Below are 23,045 nucleotides of genomic sequence, written 5' to 3'. Positions count from 1 at the left end.
GTCCTATTTCAGGAGGGGGTTGATGGTTAGTCATATAGAAAGTTAAATATTTGCAGAGAAGGGTGTATGAGAGGAAATTTTAAAGTGTAATGTTCCTCTTCTTTAGGTTACACTTGATTACTACAGACCTCAGATCTACGGTGACATGTTGATCTCAGATCCATGGTTTTGAGGTCCGACCCCTTTAGATCGGACACCAATCCATTTTTTTCACAATGTAGCTTGGATTTGAGATCAATGTTGGGAGTTTGATGATAAAATCCATAGTTTGTTAAAGTTGTGAATTTCAACTACCGTTGATTTCAGTTCCCTTTAGACTTGAGATCCGTAGAAATCAAACGCAACTGTATGGAAAGATGTTTGGGCAGCATGGAAAAAAGTGAGGAGAGATCTTTGCTGGCAGTCGGTAATGGATAATTAGTGAAATGTTGGAATGATCATTGGAAGAATGAGTTCCTAATTAAGCAGGTCTCAGGAAACTGTTATGGTTTAAGTGAGAATGAGATTGGCAGAAGTGTGAAGGAGATGCTCAGAAGAAGACATGAGGGCATTGATAGAAGGGTGGACAGGAACCCCACACATAATAGAAAGTCTGCAAACCAATATGTCTTTGTCCCGAGATGTGAAAATCTGGAAATATACTAACAAGATCGCTTGTTTCCACACAATAGATTTGGAGCAAACTTCAAGCGAAAGGTGTTGAAGTAGAATGGAGAAAATGCAATGGTTTCTTGGCATCTATAGCTAAAAACTCTAACTTGGTGAGAATTAAATGCATGTTTTTTTTTCTTTCCTCCAAATCAATAATTCTTTCTACTGCCCATAAGAGAGTCAATTATCCCACCCAACCTCTCATCCCCTTAAAGTATAGTGTCCGCTTTTGGCGCCTCGAGGTGCTGCCCCCACCAGCATGGGTGACCACACTTTTGCAGCATAGAGAATTGATGGATGAAAATTTTTAAACGAGAACAAGCTGCCTACCTGGCCCTACCCCGTCTATTGTGCCAACCCCCTCAAAGGCTCCGATTCAGTCGTTTTCAATTCTCAACTAGAAACATGCAAAGGGTGCCCCTCAATCACTTTCAACATTAAAACCATAATATTGAAAAGTACAACTGTGAAAATGATGCACCAAAACTTACAAAAATGATTGGAAATATTTACAATCGTTTCCACCATATTAGTTATATTTCCTTTAATCTTTGTCTTTTTAAACTGCTTTAAGTTCATTCTTCACCTTTTTTTAACTTAGATTAACGTTGCGAACACTAATTTGAAAGTAAGGTTTAGCGAAAAAGATCGGGGATCAATGGTGGATAGCATTCTTCAACAGCAGCTCCTTCACGACGCCCTCTACCTGCGTATCCTCTCCGCCCCTCATGAATCTCACCCTGGATGTCAGAAAACCAACCGAATCACCTACCTGTTGCCGCTGCTGTCGCCGCCACCATCGCCGTTTCTAAGTTATTCATCGATGTCCGGGATGGTCGGACTCCTCGACGAGAATGGGACAATGACAAACGAATTTTTTTTCGGAGAGTTTGGACCCGGTGAGGCTGACAATTTGGCCAAAGAGACACCGGGAAAGGAGGGTGGAAGAGATGGGAGAGTGGCCGGGTTAGGAGGAGCGTCGATATGTTCCCCTTATGTCCCAAGAGCATGAAGAACAACATCCCCTGTCTGGACAACAAGGATAGGGTGCGGACGGCTAGGAGGGAGAGGTTTGAATGGCATTGTCCCTGTGGGAATGGATTTGCCTGCAAAAAAGTAGTTGCTTTTAGGAAATCAACCTTAAAGGGTAAAGATGTACTTTGGTATTCACTTGCCTCAAGTTGCATAGTGCAACCGGATGGCGAGGTAGCTTACCCTCAAGGATTTGAGGTTCAAATCCTGTAGTTGCCGATTCCTTTGGACTTCAAACAAAAGAAAACACAACACTAAAGTTGAAAGATGTATCATAGGTTCACAGAGACCCCCAAGTAAACTAGAACTAAGGGCATGTCCTTGAAAGTTTTATGCCCAAGGCAGTTTCCCTTCAGTAAACATAAAAAATATATATATATAAAGAAAAGCGCTCAGTGCATCTAGCAATATTAAAACTTTAAATGTGTTCAGTTTTACTGAAAAAAATAAGTGTCTTTAATTTTGATGGTTTTTCTAATGAAAAAAGGGCAGAGAGTTGTCATTTGAAAGCCCAGATTCATATGAGAAAATTTAAAAATATGAGACCTATATTTAAAATTATACTCAAAAGATAAGTCTAAATTTTCATTGGTTTATTAGCTCATAATTAAGAAAAGTACAAGTGCCAAGAGCAAGATTCATTTTTTCTTTTCACTTGGACTAAAAATTTCAGGTTAGTTTATTCTAGTGAAGTTTCAGGATTATTTGGCTGTTTGATGTCCTCATTCATTTTACTCTTCAAAAGAAAGCTAATTGTGCAGCTGCCCTGGTGAAGTGGATGACAATGCTAATGGTATACCATTTCTGTGTGAACCTTCCAATAATGTTGGTCTCTTATCTGGTCTTTAAATACATGGATCTGCGAACCACTCTTCCACTTCCTCCCTGGTACCCTCAGCCAGAACTTGTGAACCAATTTATATATGTGCTCATTTTTTTCTTTTTGCAATTAGATAGCTGATAGGGAGTTGAGAATTTCTTCTTCTGGTAACACCTTTTGAATTAACTTCAGAATATGCTCATCCCTTCGAGATTGTGTTCCTTGGTTTTGCTACTGTTATTGGACCCACCATCAGAGGGCCTCATCTATTTACCTGTTCGTTGTGGATGGCTTTAAGGGTCTTGGAAACAGTGGATCACTGCGGTTATGATTTTACTTTGAGTCTATCAAAGGTGCTACCCATATATGGAGGGCATGATTTTGGTTTGTGCTTAGCTATATTTGCAGATTTTGCGTGATACAATTACGTGGTAATGTCACCCTTCCCTCTTGGTTTATTTGGTTGGTCTACTTTGATATTTTTTGACAGGGCCGAATTTCATGATTATCGTCACCGCTTGTTATATACAAAGTCCGGAAATTCAAAAATCTTTTGTTAATTGAAATGAAATATATATCGTTCAGGGTTCATGAGGTATCTAATCTATATTTCATGAGAACATTTCCAGTTCTATAAGAAATTATCATTCATTTATCCTTTTTATCCATGGCATTCTATTTTATATTATTTTCATAATTACTAGACCACACTTTTTTTTGTTCTGGATTCGTCGCAGTAGTTGCCATCCACAAAGCTATCATTGACAGTTTTTAGTTTGTACTAACTTTAATGTCCCATGTGTCTCCTAGACAATAGCAAATTTAGGCTTTCCTTCAGCTGACGGTAGACGGCGCTGGGCCTGCCATCCCGGGCTCGATGGGCAGACCCAGATCGGCCCAACTGGGGCCCAATCCAGTTGGATAACTTTTAAACAAATATTTTTTATTATTAAAAAATATATGTTTTATTATTAAAAATATATTTTGCATTCAAATTTTTTTTATTATAGCCAGTCCGGGCCGGGGCCAAGCCAGGCCCAGGTTTCAAGTATCGGGCCCGAGTTTCGAACATCAGGCCAGCCCGATGCCAGCCCGATGCCCACCCCTAGCTTTTTTGCGCCAAGAGCTAACAACCATTAGAGCAAAAAGAATGTGGCTCCCTTCCATTTTGCCGTCAAAGTTATTTTGGTTCATGTGTATCTTTGTTGCTTTTTTTCTTTTTGTGTGAGCATTTATGAACATATGAACACATTCACTTTCATCCGGCGATATCTTTCGAAGCGGGTGTACATCATACGGGTGCACGAAATAAAAGACGAAAATGTTCATAATTAATAAATAAACTTTTTTGTAAAAACAACAAAAATCAATAAAATTAAAAGACTAAAAAGGACACTCTTTTAAAATAATTTCCAAATATCTCCACTCCCTATCTTTGTTGTGTTTTTTTTGCGTACGTGTTTTCTCGATTTCTCCTCCCAATCTTCTTGGGCAAACACTACTCTTCTCCTATGCAAATGGGGAAAGTCGCCGGCCTATATATATGATACCTGCTTTACTATCTCCAAATTTTCAAAGCCTTGTCACTTACGAAAAGCACAAAATTATGGATCATCACTTACGAAAAGCACAAAATTCGAGACTGTTGTGCTACGGACAGCAGCATCCTAACCTGTTGTGTGTTGCAGAGACGGATTATTTTGCCCACAGAGGCAAAAGAGAGATTGTCCCCAAGTTACATGAACGAGAAGGGTACAAGATCTAGGTGAAGAAACCACGAACATAATCAGCCATCTGTTGTTGCTGTCCACGCCATTGAACTGTTACATGAAGCACTTTGACTTCCAATGTGATAAGCCTTCTGCCTCGCAGTCGCCACCATCCATCTGGTCTCAAAATGCTACAGAACTAAATCACTAGGAAAAATGTGAATCTCAATCTACGTGATCCTGCTTATATTGCACGTACAATTTGAAGATAAAACTTTGAATTTCACGTTACAAAAAGAAAGGCTAGCAGCTAAGAAGAATAACTTGGATTCTCCAACCACGTTATATAAGGAAGCTAGAAATCCCAGCAGTGCTGCGATTACTGTGATGCCATCTCGAGAAATAGTGACAAGAAATCTAAGGAATTCTATGAAATGAATGGTAATATATAACTAGCATAACAAAGATTAAACAGTGGAAAACATTATGAACCAAGCTAGAACCTTCACTCCTTCTGGGAAAACATGTCATGGAGGGGTAAGTTGTCCCTTTTCCGCTCCCCTGTGACCCTACCTTATCCCCTGCCTAGTAAGAAAGGGTTCTCTTGGATCTGCATTTCATTTCTGGAGAACAGAGGATTCATAGAGCAAACGAGCAAAGGCACTAGCCCAAACAATAACGGAAGAGGAAAAAGCAAGTTCAGGAGAATATTGCACAATCTGGGAACTCAGCAAATGTGTCAAAAGAGGCAATAAACGAGTAAGCATCCAAATAGAGGGAAACTTACATAACAATGTACTCATAAAGGACTCCCTACTGTTTTCAAGATTACGGATAATTGCCTAAGTTTATAAATACAAATACACACTTCATAGATGAAAAATGTTCACAATATATTAAAACAACTATTTTACCCTTAAACAAAAAGAGAATTTCTTCAAAAAGAGGAAATTTCACGTTGATCTCTCCACCACGTCACCTCTCTCTCTTTGCCTTTTATCACTACAATCACATCTAAAAAGAAAAAAGTGAAATCGTGGAGAGACCAGAATTAAAAATGTGGATTAAGAAAAAACTCTCACAGAAGTTCCCTTTCTTATTAGAGGTAAAAGGTTCTTTTTAAATATATTTTAATGGTTTCCTGTTGAGGATAATTCGTTCGTGAATTATTCTGTTGCTTAGGCAGTTATTTGTGAATTTTCAGATGTAAAGTGGTTGTAACCAAATATATGTGGTTGAACCATAAGAACTGGAGATGGACATCCATCATATATACCGAAAGAAAAATGCAGCTGCAATTAACTTGTCAACGACAATAACATGGGAAGAAGCTGCCCAGGCTTGTCTTCCAGTCTGACAATCGCTCAAACTATCAATTCTTTTACCCTATGTCACACGGATACGGGTACGGGTATCCTGTGGGTACGGGTACGGGTACGGGTACGGGGATACGGCAAGTTTCAAAATTTTAGGATACGCGGACACGGCGAATATTAAATTCAAAAAAAATAAAAATGATAAAAAGATGGAAAAAACGTATAATGAACATAAAATTTATGAAACAGTGAAATAAAACATCGCACATAAGATGAAAAATATGATTCTAAACCGTCCAATCTTCAAACCAAAACATCCCCAAATCGGCAAGAAATGCCCAATATACATTAAACATAAAAAAAAGATGGAAAAAACGTATAATGAACATAAAATTTATGAAACAGTGAAATAAAACATCACACATAGCATTGAAGAATATGATTCTAAACCGAAAACATCCCAAAATCGGCAAGAAATACTCAATCTAAAAAATCCCCAAATAAAAGTTGAAACCCTAACTTCTAATATCGAAAATAATAGACAAAAGAAACACTTACCTGTCTGTCGCCGGCTGCCGCCGGACGCCACCGGAAGTCGCCGGAGGTCGTCGCCGTCGCCCGCCATTGCCGAACTGTGCTGCCAGCCTGCCGCGGAAGCCGTCGAGGGTAAAGGAAGGTCGACGATCGAGGGTAAGTGTTAATGCGTAAAACAAAATGGGTTAAAAAATCGGTTATAAAAGTGGTTTGGATCGGGTCTGACCCAGACCCGATCCAAAACGTATCCAGCCGTATCGCCGTGTCGGGATCCCCGTGTCGGCGTGTCGACGCCGGTACTTGAACCATTCTGCCGTATCCGTGTGACATAGCTTTTACCACATCAAAGACATCTTCCGTTCTCAAACCAAGGAAGCCACTTATAAGCTTTTCTCTTCGTGCATGGTAAAATTTTCCCTCACCTTCCCCTCGAAATCCCTCACCACACACAGTCTTTCAATCCACTTTCTGTTTTCTCCCTTAAATTGTCAACTAGAAATGTGTTTTGTATGTTTTAACCAAGATGAATGGCTATCCACAAAAGCCCAAAAGAGGATTTGAAGTATAAATTCTTTACATGCATTTAACTAGAACACAAGAATGTTATGAAGACTTCCTCCAGACAGATATTGATGGTACTTGCATATCAGATCCATTGTGCGAAGATATGGAACACATATTCTTACACATCGTAAACAAAAATGCAAGTGCTAAGTTAATGAAATTACCTTTATTAGCACAAATATGGAAGGATAAAATGTTGTAAGTTGTAACTAATCCTTCCATGGAAATAAGCCATTTGCTGTCATACCTCCATCATCGCAGATTTCTTGACCCGTAATGTATGAAGCAGCAGGTAAGCAAAGAAATGCTACCAAATAAGAGACCTCCTGAGGATTTCCAACTTGTCGTAAAGGAGTGCGAGAGATCACTTCTTCAGTAAACTCCTTGTTTTTCAACAACTGAACCAGAATAGAAAATGTATTGGTAATTCATGGAGAGATAAACGGGATGCATAAAAGGAAAAACATGTGACCTTTTGGTAGTCCTTGAATTAAATATGTGCTTAAACAATGGCTTCATGTTTCTTGCATCAACTTTTATTAGAATATCAAGAAAGTTGTATAGAAAATGCACCTATTAGGATAATGGAAAACTGTAGTCAGATTAGAAAAACTGGCCCCATAAATTTGATAAAACGGCTGGAAATAAGTTTGATCTTTCATGAGTAGCATCGTCAGCTTTCAAACCACGTATCATGTCAAATAGCCAGCGTGATGGACGAAACTGAATATTGAATATTTGTTCCATAGCCCTAACACAATAATCTTGCATATTGCTAAGAAATGCCCCAAATAGAAGCTTACTAGCCCAATAGAACATAATGTAAATATTCTCTGTATGTCCATTTGGTGTTGAAGGATACTTAATACAAAGACAGAATCGAAATTTACATGGTAGAGAAAAATTACACGGACATCTGCAATTTCAGCAGGCGTCATCAACCAAACTGCTTTACATACACTAAACTGTAATAGTCAAATCATAGCCACGAACATCATTCTTGGGTTTGTATCAGCAAGGTTTTTCTTAGGTACTTCTCGGCAAAGTTGTAATTTTTGAGAAAATCTAAGAGAAATCTAGGAGATTTAAAAAAAATAAAAAAATCAAAATGTTAGATCAAAATACAAAAAATGAGAACCTAATAAAAAGGCATAACAAACACATCTACTTAAAATTATAGAAATGACAAACAACAACGAACATTATGTTGCATTTAGGAGGTCCCTTGAATACCTAAAACAAGAGGAAACAAAACAACAAAACAAAAGTTGAAAAAAAAGGGGCAAAAAATCGTGTTAAATTGATTTATAATTTTTATTCAAATATCGTGATTTTCCTTTTTTTCGTTTTTTTATTTTATTTTTCGTTGCCTATCATGTTATTTTCAAAAAGATTGTGTATTTGTGGCTACGAGTCAAACGACTTTTTTTGAGAAAACAATGGAACATCAGGGAGACAGCAAGCTTTACATTTTCAGTGAGCGATGTCTCTATATACCAAGGGGAAACAGAGTTGGTACGGATATTGTCCTTTGCCCACTTACAAGCAAAAAATTTTTGCAAGCTGGTTCAGGGCAGCTGAGGCATAATGTAAAAAATGTAAATTAGCTCATGGTATACCGCATCAAATACTTGGTTTGGAAGAAAAAAAAAATCACAATCATGAATAGAAAAACCACTAACCTTTACTTGCCGCATAGATGGAACCAGAACTTAGAGCGACAACGCCAGCAAATTCTAAGTTGGCAGAGATGGAAAGCAGATTCTAAGTTGGTCGACATTAAAAATGAAAAATCCTCCGCTGTATATTCCACAGTTGGCTTGCTTATATTTGTCCCAACATTGTTTACCTGCTTAAAGAAAATAAGATAAAATAAACTGAATATTAGAAGTTTTGGTACAGAAAAGGTTCTCCAATATTCTAGAATCTAAACTAAATCTTGTAACTCACAACAGCACATCAAAGCATGGACAGGAAACAGAGTTTCTGATGCCCATCGAATTTGATCACATGAAGACAACAAACACATTATGGAGCTTAAATAAAGCTAGCAAAGAGCTTCAATGGCGCGACATTCCAGGAAAAGGACAAGAAGAACAAATTGCTTCATTCACACTTCTTGTTACCCTTGTCCTGTAAACTGCTATATGCCTACCAGTGCTGGAGAACTCCAGAAATTGCCATGCTTCCTATGTCTACCCACGCTATAGACAAAAGAGTCGAAAGACCATTGCTGCATGGCGTGTCCCATTGACTTTCTTTTCATTTTAACTCGAAAGTACGAAAAAATAGGAAATGCTTAAAAAACAAAGAGAATCAAGGAAAATTAAGACTATGGTCTCAATTCACATTTCCCGTCATCCATGGTGAACCGATCGAATGCATTCGAGCTGTCTCAGATCAATAAACACCAGCTAACATGATACTGTCTGAACGCATAACTATAAACAACCAAGAAATCGAGAAGTTGAAAAACACGTATGACAATAGGAAGATTTAGAAAGTGAACGATCAAATATCAGAGTGAAAAAAGGAAGGCCCAAAAGAAAGCAGAAAATAAAAAGTAGTTCTGACAAGGCAAACAGAAATTTGCAACGCTATGTTCTTTGATAAAAAGTGGAGGACAAGGAGAACAAGAAGAAAAACATACAAGGATGTTGAGCTTTCCATCAAAAGCCCATGCGACCTCCTCCATCAATTTCTCCCTTTCCCGACGCGAAGATACGTTGGCAACAGAGCCCGTAACTCGAAACCCCGACGCTTCCCACTCAGCCAAGCACTCCTTAAGCTCCGCTTCATGGAAATAAGCCATTTGTTAATTATATATTTAATGGCCCATGAAAAAAAAATTCTAATTCCACCCCTGCAGTTCCTGCAGCCAAACGACCCTTAAATGCACAATTCTTATACATGTGCAGGGTGCAGTTCCACACGGTTTTATTGTCATCCTTATGCTAGAATCTAAAGTACTGGGGAAATGAACCTGTATGTTTCAGAGTTGCAATTGAATTTAAGCCCTTAATTTTAAGAATCGGCTTTTGTGTTTGTGTGTGTGTGCACATGCCTTATTCTTAATTTTACTCTTTCGTTGCCTGATTGTGGTGAGTTGTATCCGGATCATCTTCAATCTATGCAATTTGAATTTGGGTTTAAAGTTGCTATTACAGATGAGTAGTGGATGCATGCACCACTTGCTTCTGTGTGTGACGAGTGCCAGCAATAGGCAATCTGCAAGTTCATGCTAAGATTGTAGCTAGAGAGAGAGAGAGAGAGATTGTTGTATATCAACATTAGTAACATCAGGGGGGGGCCGCCTAGGCCATGGCCCCACCTTGGCAAATGAAAAAAAAATATTTTACATTAAAATATATATAATTTTTTAAGTGCACAATGTATTTTTTAGAGTTGAATTCAATTTGGCCATACCCAGATCCAAAGGTTGGACTGTCGGCCCACCCCTAAGGAAAATCCCTGCTTCGCCCCTGAGTAACATGACTCCTATCGATAAGTTAGGAGCTTACAGAGGTACTAAAAACACTGCTGTACAACCAAACAAAACTAAGTACCTAAAAACCCTAAGTACAAAAGAGCAAATCCCCCCCCCTCCCCAACCAAACAAGGCCAAACCAATTAGTAACCAATTCACTTCTGCCTTCAGCCAAATGGCAACAAGACTATTCTTCTTCACACGTTTCCAACCCAATGAAGCTGCAAGACATTCCATCCCGGTATGCCGGATAAGCAAGATCCAGATGTACTTGAGACTTGAGAGAAGACCAAGAGAAAAGTACATTTGCAGCTATTAATATTAAGCACAAGTTTTAGGAAAAAATATCCAATCACTACTGGGAACTGTTCTCATGCAATTTCCATCTCCATGATTGAGTATAAGATATATAAAGTATTCTGCTGAAGTAGAATGACATATCCGGCCAATCAACTGAAAAGATATTACAGAGGAAAACAACTCGGAGTATGTAAAACACTGGGCTATGCTATGTCGTCGGTTCCATTTCAGCATTATACAAACTATAGTAAGACTGCCTTTCTACAAGAACTTGCAAAAGAAATTTTGGGAGGAAAGAGTTGCTCATATTCTTTGGTGGGTCTACAACCAGAACTTTCATAGTTACAAGAATCCATAGAAGAAGACTAGGTTTATAGAAAAGAATGTCTAACTAAAATATCCAATGTTGCTCCTATCTTCCTTTCCCATCTCCACTATCTGAAACCTTCCACGTTTTAAATGGTGAATTTGAACTCTGTCTTGTAACCTTCTCTTCATGACTGGCTTTGTTGGAAACAGCTTCCTCGAATTTATTCCAGATGGCTTCCTTCACCTGTATTCTCTTTGGTGGCAATGGCTTCAGGACAGCTCCTAAACCTCTGTTCACAGACTACGTTCTGTCCATGTTGTTTACGCTGCACTGCCTGATGGCAAATGGATAGATGGCAGGCTAGGTGAAGAGCTTTTAGTTTGAGAAACAGTGGTAGTAGTAAGTAAAGCAGTGATATGTGCAATTTACAGGCAGTGTAGAGAGAAAATTTTTTGCTTCTATACCAAGTCAGTGAAGGGATCCATGTTGAGCCCCTCAAGATGCTATTCAACATAGCCTCTATTTTATGGCAATGAAGACTCTTTTCTTCAAAGTTTGAGAATAAGGGTCTATAGGACATGTGACGGGTCAATGATTGCTTGACATGGGTCAGTTATGAACTTGTGATTTGCTTCGGTATTACCAATTTGCACTTGGCTAAAATAGCTTATAAATACACCATGTGCCAGATAGCTCCTCTATCTTTTTCTAGTTGGTGTTTATCATTATTCCTTAAGTTGGTTAGATAGTTGATATTAAGAGATCCTCCTTTGTTAATCTAAAAATGCAACAAAGTTGATGCGAGTCTAACCTAAAAGTCTAAATGTCTTATTATTATTCATTAATCTACTAAAGTTGTCATTATGATGCACCTGAAGATGTTGTATAAGAGTGAAAGCAACTGGTTATATATATATATATATATGTATATATATATATATATACACACACACACATGTTAATAACCAACTATTAAGACAAATATGTCATCGTCTATCTCTTCTCATTAACTCTGAAAATTCACATGAAAAGAAATAAAGTGTTATTTGAGTAGAAGGAAGTTTGCCTTAAAAGGTGTTTGGTAAGAACGTTGTGTTCCAAGAATACCATGTTTTTCTAGAACCTAAAGTGCTGGGCGGAGTATGCAGGTGACCACCATTGGATGAGGCTAAGGTTCTCGAGCGAGAAACACAAAATGATGACACACGCATATCTGAACTGGAATACCTTGGTGGAAGGAAGGCAGTGCCTTTTGCCCTTCAATTGTTGCTCCTTTTCCTGCATTTGGTAAAAGTATCTGCTATTTACCTCCTCCACCACAGAAGCATCATGTGAAGGCCGAAGAAGAAGACTAACAGACGCTTCTCGTTTGACAGACAAAAGAGAAGACCATCAGAAGCATTTCGTCAGATGACCGAAGGAGAAAGCTGGGTAATGGAACGCACAGCAGGAGAAGGGTCGGGGCAGGAGGGCTGGTATTGATGCATTTGCTCCCGCCTGCTAGTGGCGGCAGCAGCCATCTCGTCCTTTCTCATGGCCTGGCTCCATGGCAGCGTCGTACGGCCTCCATACCAGTGACTCAGCCTATCAGTTTTCTGATTGAGTTTCGGACAATACAGCATTAGCTTGGGACTTTGAACCTGCAACAAGCAACACAACAAAGCAGCAGAGAAGAAGAGAGAGAACAAGAAAGCAAAAATGGTGAGTTTGAGAATTTATAGGTTTATTTCTAGGAACCCTCTAATTAATCTCGTATTCATGAGAAATTTTTTTGTTTCGTACATAGTTGACATTGGGCTTCTAAAATAGGCTTCCTTGGAGTCTTTAGAACCTGTTCCTCGTCTCAGTGCGCGTGTTTTCTCTTAGTTGTGTCTTTTTCTGATGGTTTGTACTCCTCTGCAAGCTCCTAACTTCTTGTTAGGAGTCTTGTTGTTAGTTATACAATGTTCCTTCCTTATTTCTCTCTCTATCTCTCTCTCTCTCTCTCTCTATATATATATATAGATATATATATATATATATATATATGGATGTGTAAATTAAAAATTAAATTATTTTCTTCTAATGCAACATGCTGCAATATTAAGCTGGAGAATCACAACCAATGTTTTGCATATGGTGCTCGCAACCTTGGGTGATGGCTACTGCTTGGTGCAATATAAATCTACCTTGGTTAGGACTGCATTTTCTCCTTGCCACCCGCAGGCACCCTGGCTCCCCCTCAAAAAAAAAAAATTAAGTTTACATGTAAATTTTAAAAAACTTCACTTAAAATAGAAACCACCCTTTCACGTAAAAGGCAGTTCTGGAAAGTACAAGTTTTCTTGAAATCAAAATTTAAGGGAAAGTATTCTTTTAGCACGTTTTCTTTTAACAATTGTTATTGAAAGTGAAGCCGATACAAAAATTCAAATATGCAGTTGGTGTGGTGACTCTCTTAATTGCCCGCAGGGGCAGAATCCATGGCCTATGAGGGTCGATATGGGTTAGTTTACTATTTAAAGAATCTTTTGAGCGGCTGTATGTTGTTCGATCCCAATGCAAGATGAAACTTGATTTTATTACATTGCTTAGAGGCTGTTTGATAGCATTTCAGTTATTATACTTAAGGCCCACAAGGTTTGACATTTATAGATCCAATATCAAATTTTTTTATCTTGTAAATTTAAAATCCTGTAGATGAACCCAGAATTTTAATATTGTGAATATGTTGCTACATTAAAAATAAATATGGCCTTAGTTTTTGCCTTTTAAATAAAGTAGGCCCCAAGGGGAATAGCATAGCTTGTGGAGCTGCTTAGTCAATGAGAGCTCGTTCATCAGAGTTTGATTCCTATGGGTGCTACTCCTCTATACTACAAGTGGTAGTAGTGCAATACTCTAGTTGACGGGTATACTACCGGTCTACCTAGGTCATGAAACAGCCCTGGACTTTTGGGCATAGAGGGAGAGGCTTCCGCCCCTTTGGGGTATATCCCCCTTCAAAATAAAGTAGTGGCTCTTTTTATTGACCAACAAATTGCTGACAATCAAAAGCAAAAAAAGTTTAAAAATGAAAAGGCCAACCTCATGGAAGTAAACAACCTATTGAAGACTCGCTCTATAAATGTATATATGTAAGAGGCAAATGCTGCTGAAGCAAACTGACATACAACTGCGTAAGTTGTTCTATACAGCAGAATGGCACATCTGGAAAGTCGATCGGGTAATACACAGGTCGACAAATTTTTGGTCGCAGATGGAATTCAATATGAATGAAGGGTTTCTTCATCTTCCAGAAACCCTCCGGTATAATCTGGATAAGTAAACCCTGCAGTTGATGCTGCATTTCCTTTAGTGGTTCAATGTTCCCATGGCCCTGGCTTTTTGCATCTTAGCAGCCTTTGACCTGAGTATGGTCCTTCGGGAAAGTAAGGAACGTTGAAACCTTCCAGCCCATGGCAAATGTGATTTCATGAATCTCCTCTATGGCCTTTTTGAAGTCACGGATGTAGACGAAGCCACCGGGACGTAGTATCCTATCAATTTCAAGCATCATCCTGGAAATGTCACACCTGAATATGAAACCTGTTAGGCAGTAGTATTCATGAGATATGTGTGCATATGTGTGTGTGTGTGTGTGAGAGAGAGAGAGAGAGATAGAGAGAGGTGCCCAGAGCAAATGACAAGGAAGTAATTTACCTCTTGTCCTCCAGTGAGAAGACCATTACAGCATGTATGAGATCGTACGTTCTAGGGTACGTCAGAAATGGCTGACACCTGCATCATATATACCCTTAATCATAACCATTTTTTCGGATATTTACATATTCGGATTGAATAAAAACAAAGAAAAGTTTTAAAGCCAAATCTAAAACCCAATTTTACAGTTGGAATTTGATCCCAATTTGATATTTACATTCATATCTGAATTTGACTGATTTTTAAAAAGTAAGAGCATTGGATATAGGATATTTATTTGAAACTAAATCTGAATCTGATCTGATTTCTTTATTGTATATCAAATTTTTTTATGACTGATTTTTTCAGATCACTTTGGTAAGATATCTGATCCAAATCGGATACATTCATATCCCTACACCGGTAAGTTTTGATAATATGTGATCATTTAATATTTGTACTAGTGTGTATGTCTGCATTTAAATATGTATGTGATTGTGTTATATATGTGTGTATATGTGCATGTGTTCATGCATGTCTGAGTGTGAGAGACAAAGATATATATATATATATATATATATACCAATCATGGATAACCCCCATTAGTCCACGATCATAAATCACAGGCAAGGTGTTGGTCACACTGACAGGAACAACATTCATATATATATATATATATATATATATATATATATATATATATATATATATATATATATATATATATATATAGAGAGAGAGAGAGAGAGAGAGAGAGATGGGACAGACATGCTGTTCATGTGGATCGATAAGAACCAAAACAAACTGCCCTTCAGATCCGAAATTCCAGTTGGGACTTGAACTTTTATTAAGTAAATCGTGATAACCAAAATGGCTCTCATCAGAATGTAATATCAAGCTATATAGTGGGATTATGAATTATACATGTGATTCAGACAAGTACCAAATATATACAAAAATTATGTATGAAATGAATAAGTTACGGATGAAGCCAATCTTGATTTTTGTCGTGTCGGTATCAATATCATATCTGTTTGGTCACCGGTATGAATTATCGGTCAATACACATCAGCCTATACCGACTTATTTTCTTGTTTTTAATTTAAAAAATAATTTAAACATTTAGATTGATTTTAAAAGATAACTACAATATACAACTGTATTATATCGCTAAGGGGCCGATAAATATATAAACATCTATTTCAATCACACTCAATAATGCCAACAAATTTGAGTGAGATAGAAGATGAGCTATTGGTGTGTGTTTCTCAGCCATCGTCAGATAGAAGATGAGCTATTGAAGTGTGACTGCTTGCCTATTACATTTTTCTATTTAAGCCTTTAGAATTATTGTTTTTCAGGCATTATTACCATAGTTGTCTAGGTTCAGTGCAGCGCCAGAGCTTAGGTTGGAGCTTACGCTGCATGCCACTCGAACCAGTATCTGAGTATCTGAGTGTGAAATTACAACATTGATTATTATATACATAAATAGACAATATCTGGTCAATCAAGAAGAAAAAACACTAAAACTTTTGGAATGACAAATAGTGTAAAATGTTTACAAAATGCCTTCTGGTTTATTATGCAGCTCTTTTGGGCATTACTTGGAAGCAACGCTTTTATCTTTCCAGCATTTGGCAATTTCGTGAACTTCAAGCGCATGTTTTACTAAGGCCTCAAAGCTCTATCTTCACTTGAACGCAAGCTTCCAAACATCGCCTCAGCTACATTTAAAAAAGCTGATTGAATTTTAGAGGGTTTGTGTTTTATAAGTTCTAATCGTCTTCTAGCATATTATTTGGCAATTTGTGCGGAATTTTCTCGAGTACAAGGATAATTGAAAGAGAAAAAAAAATGGTGCTTCTTGCGATGACACCAAAAAAACTGATTGAAAATTTCAGTTGTGTGACAAAGTAGTTTTGTAATTGTTTTTGAAAATTGGTATGTATGTTTGGATGGCGCACCTAGAACACATTTTTTATTAATAATCTGAGGGAGATTAGATTATTCAATCCCTTTTGAAAACCAAGTTTTTAAAAAACTCATTTTTGAGAAAACCTGGTTTTCATGTTAGCCAAACAATCTATAAACACTGCTTTGGAAGCAAGACAACGTTCTGCCTCAAAATGCCGTTTTGAAGTGTGATCAAAACGCTGCCTCACAAGTCCTGCGAATGATGAAATTGATACTTTATCCAAGGCCATCAAGTTGACAAGTTTCACGTTACATTCTCGCTGACCACAATCATCATGTGGATTATTGAAATGATGTTCATTACATTAGGGGCGTTTATTTATACCTAGAATCATGAAATTTTAGAATCAAAATGCTCATTTTTTAAGAAATTTGAATTTTTAAACAAACGAGATATTTTGTTCCTTAATTAGGAAATTAAAACCTGGAATGTTGATTCCATTTCAGTTTGAGGATGAATTATGATTCTGGAATTTTTGTCCTTGAATCAAAATTTCAAACCATCAAACACCCCTTAATTAAAGTCATATAAAAATAATGTCCCCCTGAAGACCCTAAGCTTTACAACTAAAAATTGGGACTCAATCTAAGGTCTTCAACTTGACATGTTTTGCAATACCTTCTTTTCTCACTAGCTGCACGCTTGAAGTAGATTGTTGTAATTATTTTCATGAAGTAGATCCAACCATATAGAAATTGCATGCCATTTAAGACATCATATTGATACTTTTACCATTCTTAAACTACTTATGATATAGCAAGTGGTTTGAATTGTTGTGTTGATTTTTGACACATTTGTCTAATGTTTTTTTTTTTAGTTGTACTTGTGGAAACCACTCCCAATCTAGGAGAGTTACTTGCTCGTATGTGGTATGAAACCCAAAGGGCTATTTGGCAGTGGGAATAGCAACAAACTGTTTCACAAATCTACCCAAAAGATCAAAGCAGATTCAAATGTTCCATAAATATGTCCAAAGGTTAAAGTTGATTCATAAAACATTATGTTACAATGTTGTGTATGAATCTTACCAATCTTTAGGGTAGATTCATAGAACAGTTTATTACAGTTCCCATTGCCAAACAGCCAACTAAGGCTACTCCCTTGTCTCAGGGTCATAACATGCATCAGCAATAGCAAAAGTTTGGCACCTACGAACTTGAACCAACAGCTAGCTACCAAACTGATATGAATGTCACGGTCAAAGTTCATGGAGGGACTGAGATGTCTAATGCTATTACAAGACATATCACATGTTTGAAGTTGATTCCAAACATTCAAATCGTGTGAATCAAGGATTTTCATGTAAGTGGATCAGTTGTATAATGTAATGCCTCCATGAACTTTGTTTTGATGACATTTTAAATTACTTTAAGCATCAATGTAGGTTTTCAATATGAACGTTGTAATTGAATTTACATCAACTGGAGGTATGGAGCTAAATGTAAATAATATGATTTTCTTTTAGCAATTACTTGAGAATGTTTTCTAAACAATCATGTTTAACAAACACTTCTTATGTTTCTATCCTTACCATCTTGTCATTTACTTTGGATCGTCTGTCCTGGACATGAACAAAGCTACCTACCTACCAACAAACAAACAAGAGTTGGCTTATTAAGACTCATTACATGTTAAGGAATGCAAATATATATATAAACATTTTTGTTTCATGTTTAATTACATACATATGAAATGTCACAAAGCAAGTTAGTAAATTTTAATTGAGTATGAGCATCACCTACCAAATAATACGGGGACATTACCAAGTAAAGTTTGAAAAGCAAAATGATAAAGTTGAAAATTTTGATTTACAACATAATACTTGAATTTCATACTGAGACTTTGAGCCGAAGTCATAGATTTTGATATAAAGGAAAGTGAGGTTCCTAATAGGACTTACGCACTAACTATTGCCTCCTCAATGAAATTTTCCCACATATTTTTCCATTGTTACCGTTAACTGCCTTCCTTGTCGGACAGTTCATTGGTTCCTTCTTCGCCTTCTCTGAGAACGAACGGGAGAGAGAGAGAAAAAGAGAGAGAGAGAGAGAGAATCAAAAAATTTTGATTCACTATGTCTGCCAATAAAATTCTTGCTTTCTAGTCAGGTCTAGCACGTTGATGCCGCTTGACGTGGATTGGTGATGTGTCTGAAGATGACAGACCTACAACTCTTCTAAACATCACATAAGTTCTTGAATTTCCGGGATTCTTGCTCGGTGTTTGTGACGATAATGTGTTAGGATTCATGAATATGGTGATGGGACTCTTGCATTCAGTCCAGATTTGGTGAATCCGAAAGTTTTTGTTGGGAGATGATATGATTTTTATATGTCAAATTTAGGTTCAAATGTGAAACCTGTAGCAAGAATGTTGTTAAACAATAAGGAGAATGATATTCCTGCTGGTAAAGGGAATTTGGTGGAGTACATCTACAAGAGAATCATAGAGTTAATTCATTTTTCTTCTCCTCAAGTAAACAAGTGATCATTGTCCTTGTTTGTTTTTTAATGAAATTTTTTAATTTTTTTCTTCTCTTTTCTTTTGTCTATTTTTCATTCCATTTTATCTCCTTCAATATTTATCTCAATCGTCCTTCTGATCCTCTTCCTGCAAGATTGTGCCTGCCAAAATTGTTTGCTCATTTCTCGAAATCAACCTTTTGTTCACCCTTTGTCTAACTCTCTCCCAGGCAAAAGTTCGCCTTTCGTCCAACTCTCTCCCAGGCAGAAGGGCCTTATGCCAGGCTTACAAACAGCCAAATTAATTTTTATAATAGTTTTGGGCAAAGCTAGCTATTGGAAACCAAGTGAAAGCTTCAACAACAGCAGCACATCTTAAAGATGAGAAGAATCTATCATTGATTTGTTGGGTCCACTGCTTGGCCTAACTAGAAAGGTGTTTGTAGCGGAATCAACATTGTCAGCTACCAATCTATATGCCAGCTTGGAAGGGGAATTTCCTCATGTATACACAAAAACGAATATGCCCTAAACAGGATCATGTTCATGCTAAATCACTGAATCATTAAGATAGTCATAATGTCTGAGATTCCTTATTGACATATGTCGGCCCACCAAATGATCATTACAATCTCCCACTTGGGTCAAATATGTCTTTATACATTCAAATATTACATAAAACATTAGGAGCTCATTTTTCCTTGGTTTGAGTAGGCAATCTTGTCCATGATCATATCAACAGAGAACCAAAGCGGCTTTCTCTATATTAAAATTAGTTAAAACATTCAATGATCACAAATGTTAACATAATCAATGACATAGATATGATATGGATGTATAGCATGAGAATCACATGTAATGTGATTACAACATGTCTATTGTCAACCGGTCCTACTTTAAAAACCTTATGGAGATCAAGAACACAACACAGAATGGAACCAAAGAACTTTAAACTACATTCTGCAGAAAACTGAATATGTGTATATATATAAGAGCTAACAAAATACAAACTCCCACTAAACCAACACATCATCCAAAGGTAAAACTCACATACAAACAACATGTTCGTGAAAGACCTTAGGAGTTGAACCTTTAGTAAGTGGATCTGCAATTATAGAGTTTATCCCAATATGCTCTAAAGACACCTGACCATTCTATATCCTTTCTTTAATAGCCAAAAACTTAATGTCGATGTGCTCCGACTTTGACAAACTGCGGCTGTTATTAGAGTACATGACTATTGAATTATTGTCACACAATAACCTTAGTAGTCTTTCTACACCATTCACAATGCATATCCCCATGACAAAATTTTGCAACCACAAAGCATGATTGGATGTCTTGTAACATGCTATGAATTCTGTTGTCATGGTTGAAGTAGCTACTAGTGTCTAGTCTTTCTACACCATTCAAAATGCGCATCCCCATGACAAAATTTTGTAATCACAAAGCATGATTGGATGCCTTGTAACATGCTATGAATTCTGTTGCCATGGTTGAAGTAGCTACTAGTGTTTGTTTGACACTTTTTGATGAGATAGCTCCTTCAGCCAATAGAAATACATAGCCTGAAGTAGACTTTATACTGTCTTGGCACCCAGCAAAGTCAGAATCTGAATACCTAATTATCTCCAACTAATCTGACTTCTTGTATGTGAGCATAAAATCTTTTGTTCTTTGTAAGTATCTCAATACTCTTTTGGCTGCTTTTCAATGATCCATATTAGGATTACTTAAGTATCTGCTTAACATTCCAATAATAAATGCAATATCCGGACGAGTACAAACTTGAGCATACATAACGCTTCCCACAACAGTTGAATAGGGAATCATTTCCATTTCTTTAGATTCGATTTCACTTTTAGGGCACTGTTTGAGACTAAACTTGTCTCCTCTAACAATTGGAGTATCTCCTGGTTTACAATCTTTCATGTCATATCGCTGAAGCACCTTATCAATGTAGGTCTTTTGTGATAATACAAGAATATTTTGAGAATGATCTCGAAATATCTGGATCCCCAACAAAAGATGCATCACCAAGATTCTTCATGTCAAACTATATTGACAAAAAATTCTTAGTTTCATGCAATATACTCACATCATTACTTACCAGCAATATATCATCAACACATAAAACCCGAAAGATAAATTTACCTCCACTGAACTTTTGGTATACACATTCATCAACCATATTAGTCTCGAAACCAAATTAAACTATAACTTGATGAAATTTATAATATTATTGACGGGAAGCTTGCTTTAGCCCATAGATGTATTTCTTGAGTTTGAGGACCATTTTCTTTGCATCCCCTGAAACAAAGTTTTCTGGTTGCACCATATATTTTGTTTTATCAATGTCTTCATTTAGAAACACTGTCTTTACATCTATCTGATGCAGCTCTAAGTCAAAATGAGCCATAAGTGCCGTCGATGAAACTGGAGAGAAAGTCTTTGTATAATCAATGTGTTCCTTTTGAGTAAAGCCCTTTACGACAAAACGTGCCTTATATTTTTCGATGTTACCTAATGAATCTCTCTTGGTTTTAAATATCCATTTACAACCAATGAGTTTCGCACCTACAGGCAATGGAACAATGTCCCACACGTCATTATCCATCATGTACTTTATTTCCTCATTCATGGCATCTATCCACTTATGAGATTTTGAACTTTTTATCGCTTGTTGGAGGTTAATAAGATCATCCTCCATGAAGCTCATATCAACATCATGTCCTTGGAGATAGACAAAATCATTTGAAATTGTACTTCTCCTCTCTCTAGTGGATCTCCTCACTGGCACCTCTACTTGATTTTTTTGAGGTTGTTGAGTTTGTTCTTCAGTAGGGAGACCGACATCATTGCCTTCTTCTGAATATGTTGATGGAACAATGACAGGAATAAAGACCTGACTATTGCTTACAATATCTGTATGAGTTGACTCAGGTACCTCTTCAAAGGCAATGCTTCTAACCTTATCACCTCCCCCAAACTCAATATCCTCAAAAAAATAGGCATTTTTCGTTTCAAAAAAAGACTTACTGGTTGGATTATAAAACTTATAATCCCTTGACCTTTCAGAATATCTAACAAAATAATAGCTAACCGTCTTAGAGTTCAGTTTCTTTTCGTTTGGCCTATATGGTCTCACTTCAGCTGGACATCCCCAAACATGAAAATGTCTCATACTAGGTGTTTTGCTTGTCCATAATTCATATGAGGTTTTCAGTACTGCTTTTGATGACACTCTCTTTATAATATAAGTTGCAGTTTTTAATGTCTCTCCTCAGAGGAACTCTGGTAAGGTAGAATAATTAATCATACTCCTTACATATCTATAAGTCTGGTTTCGTCTCTCAACTACACCATTCATTCTGGGAGAACCCAGCATAGTGTATTGAGGGACTATACTGCATTCCTCTAGGTACTTAGTGAAAGGGCTTGGACGTTGTTCACCTGATCCATCAAATCTGTCATAGTATTCACAAGGATTGAGACTTCTCATGAATCAAATACAAATAACCATAACGAGAATAATCTTCTATGAACGTGATAAAATATTGTTGTACATTCCAACAAGCGGTAGTGAATGGACCATAAACATTTGTATGAATCAGTTCTAAGACGTTTGAAGCTCTACTTGCACCTGTTTTCTTAATGTTTATTCGTTTTCCCTTTATACATTCAATGCAAACATTAACATTAATATACAATCTTTGGATTGAAATATTAACTGCAAGTGGTATTTTTGGTCAACAATGAATATAGATAATTACATCTGTCAAATAACGAGCCCATCTTTGGATTGACTCACTATTCATATGGAAACTTGAAAATATCACATATTCATTGCTCTATATATTTAAACCTGACCAAGCAACAATCCTCCTTTGGGTTGATCATTACCCGCATGGATTAAGTATACTATCATTTAATGTTCGAAACAGTCAAATTCGTACAACAAAGGTCACTTTGGCGACATAAAGTATAAATCTATTCATTTTGAACAATAGACATGACCAAAGATTAAATTCATAGTCCAAATATTCATCTAAGGTACACCCACAATTTTAATAATATGCAAAACATGATACATAATTAAAATTTACATACAAGTTTGCCCTACATTGAATCCAAAACCAAATGATTCAATGAAATAGGCACAAAAGAGTCCAAAACTTAATAAACCAGTACCAAAATTATGCTTAAGTGGGTCAAGAGCTTC

At 37.0% G+C, this 23,045-nt stretch overlaps 1 long non-coding RNA gene and 2 pseudogenes across 1 annotated transcript; 1 reads left to right on the top strand and 2 right to left on the bottom strand.

Moving 5' to 3' along the window:
- The first annotated feature begins 1,309 nt into the window (after positions 1-1,309).
- On the top strand, positions 1,310-3,063 carry LOC116255200 (methylsterol monooxygenase 2-2-like; annotated as a pseudogene).
- Positions 3,064-4,183: 1,120 nt separating this feature from the next.
- LOC126410117 (uncharacterized) lies at positions 4,184-6,828 on the bottom strand. Its single transcript, XR_007573509.1, has 2 exons — positions 6,791-6,828; positions 4,184-4,411 (listed from the first exon to the last, which is right to left on the bottom strand). It is a non-coding gene; the product is annotated as an uncharacterized LOC126410117 (long non-coding RNA).
- A 7-nt stretch (positions 6,829-6,835) lies between these two features.
- On the bottom strand, positions 6,836-9,438 carry LOC116255199 (tropinone reductase homolog At5g06060-like; annotated as a pseudogene).
- Positions 9,439-23,045: the final 13,607 nt, after the last annotated feature.

This window comes from Nymphaea colorata, chromosome 5 (genome assembly GCF_008831285.2).
Source record: "Nymphaea colorata isolate Beijing-Zhang1983 chromosome 5, ASM883128v2, whole genome shotgun sequence".
Lineage (NCBI taxonomy): Eukaryota > Viridiplantae > Streptophyta > Magnoliopsida > Nymphaeales > Nymphaeaceae > Nymphaea > Nymphaea colorata.
The sequence above is the reverse complement of the archived record's forward strand: the minus strand, read 5'-3'. Positions and strand labels throughout refer to the sequence as shown.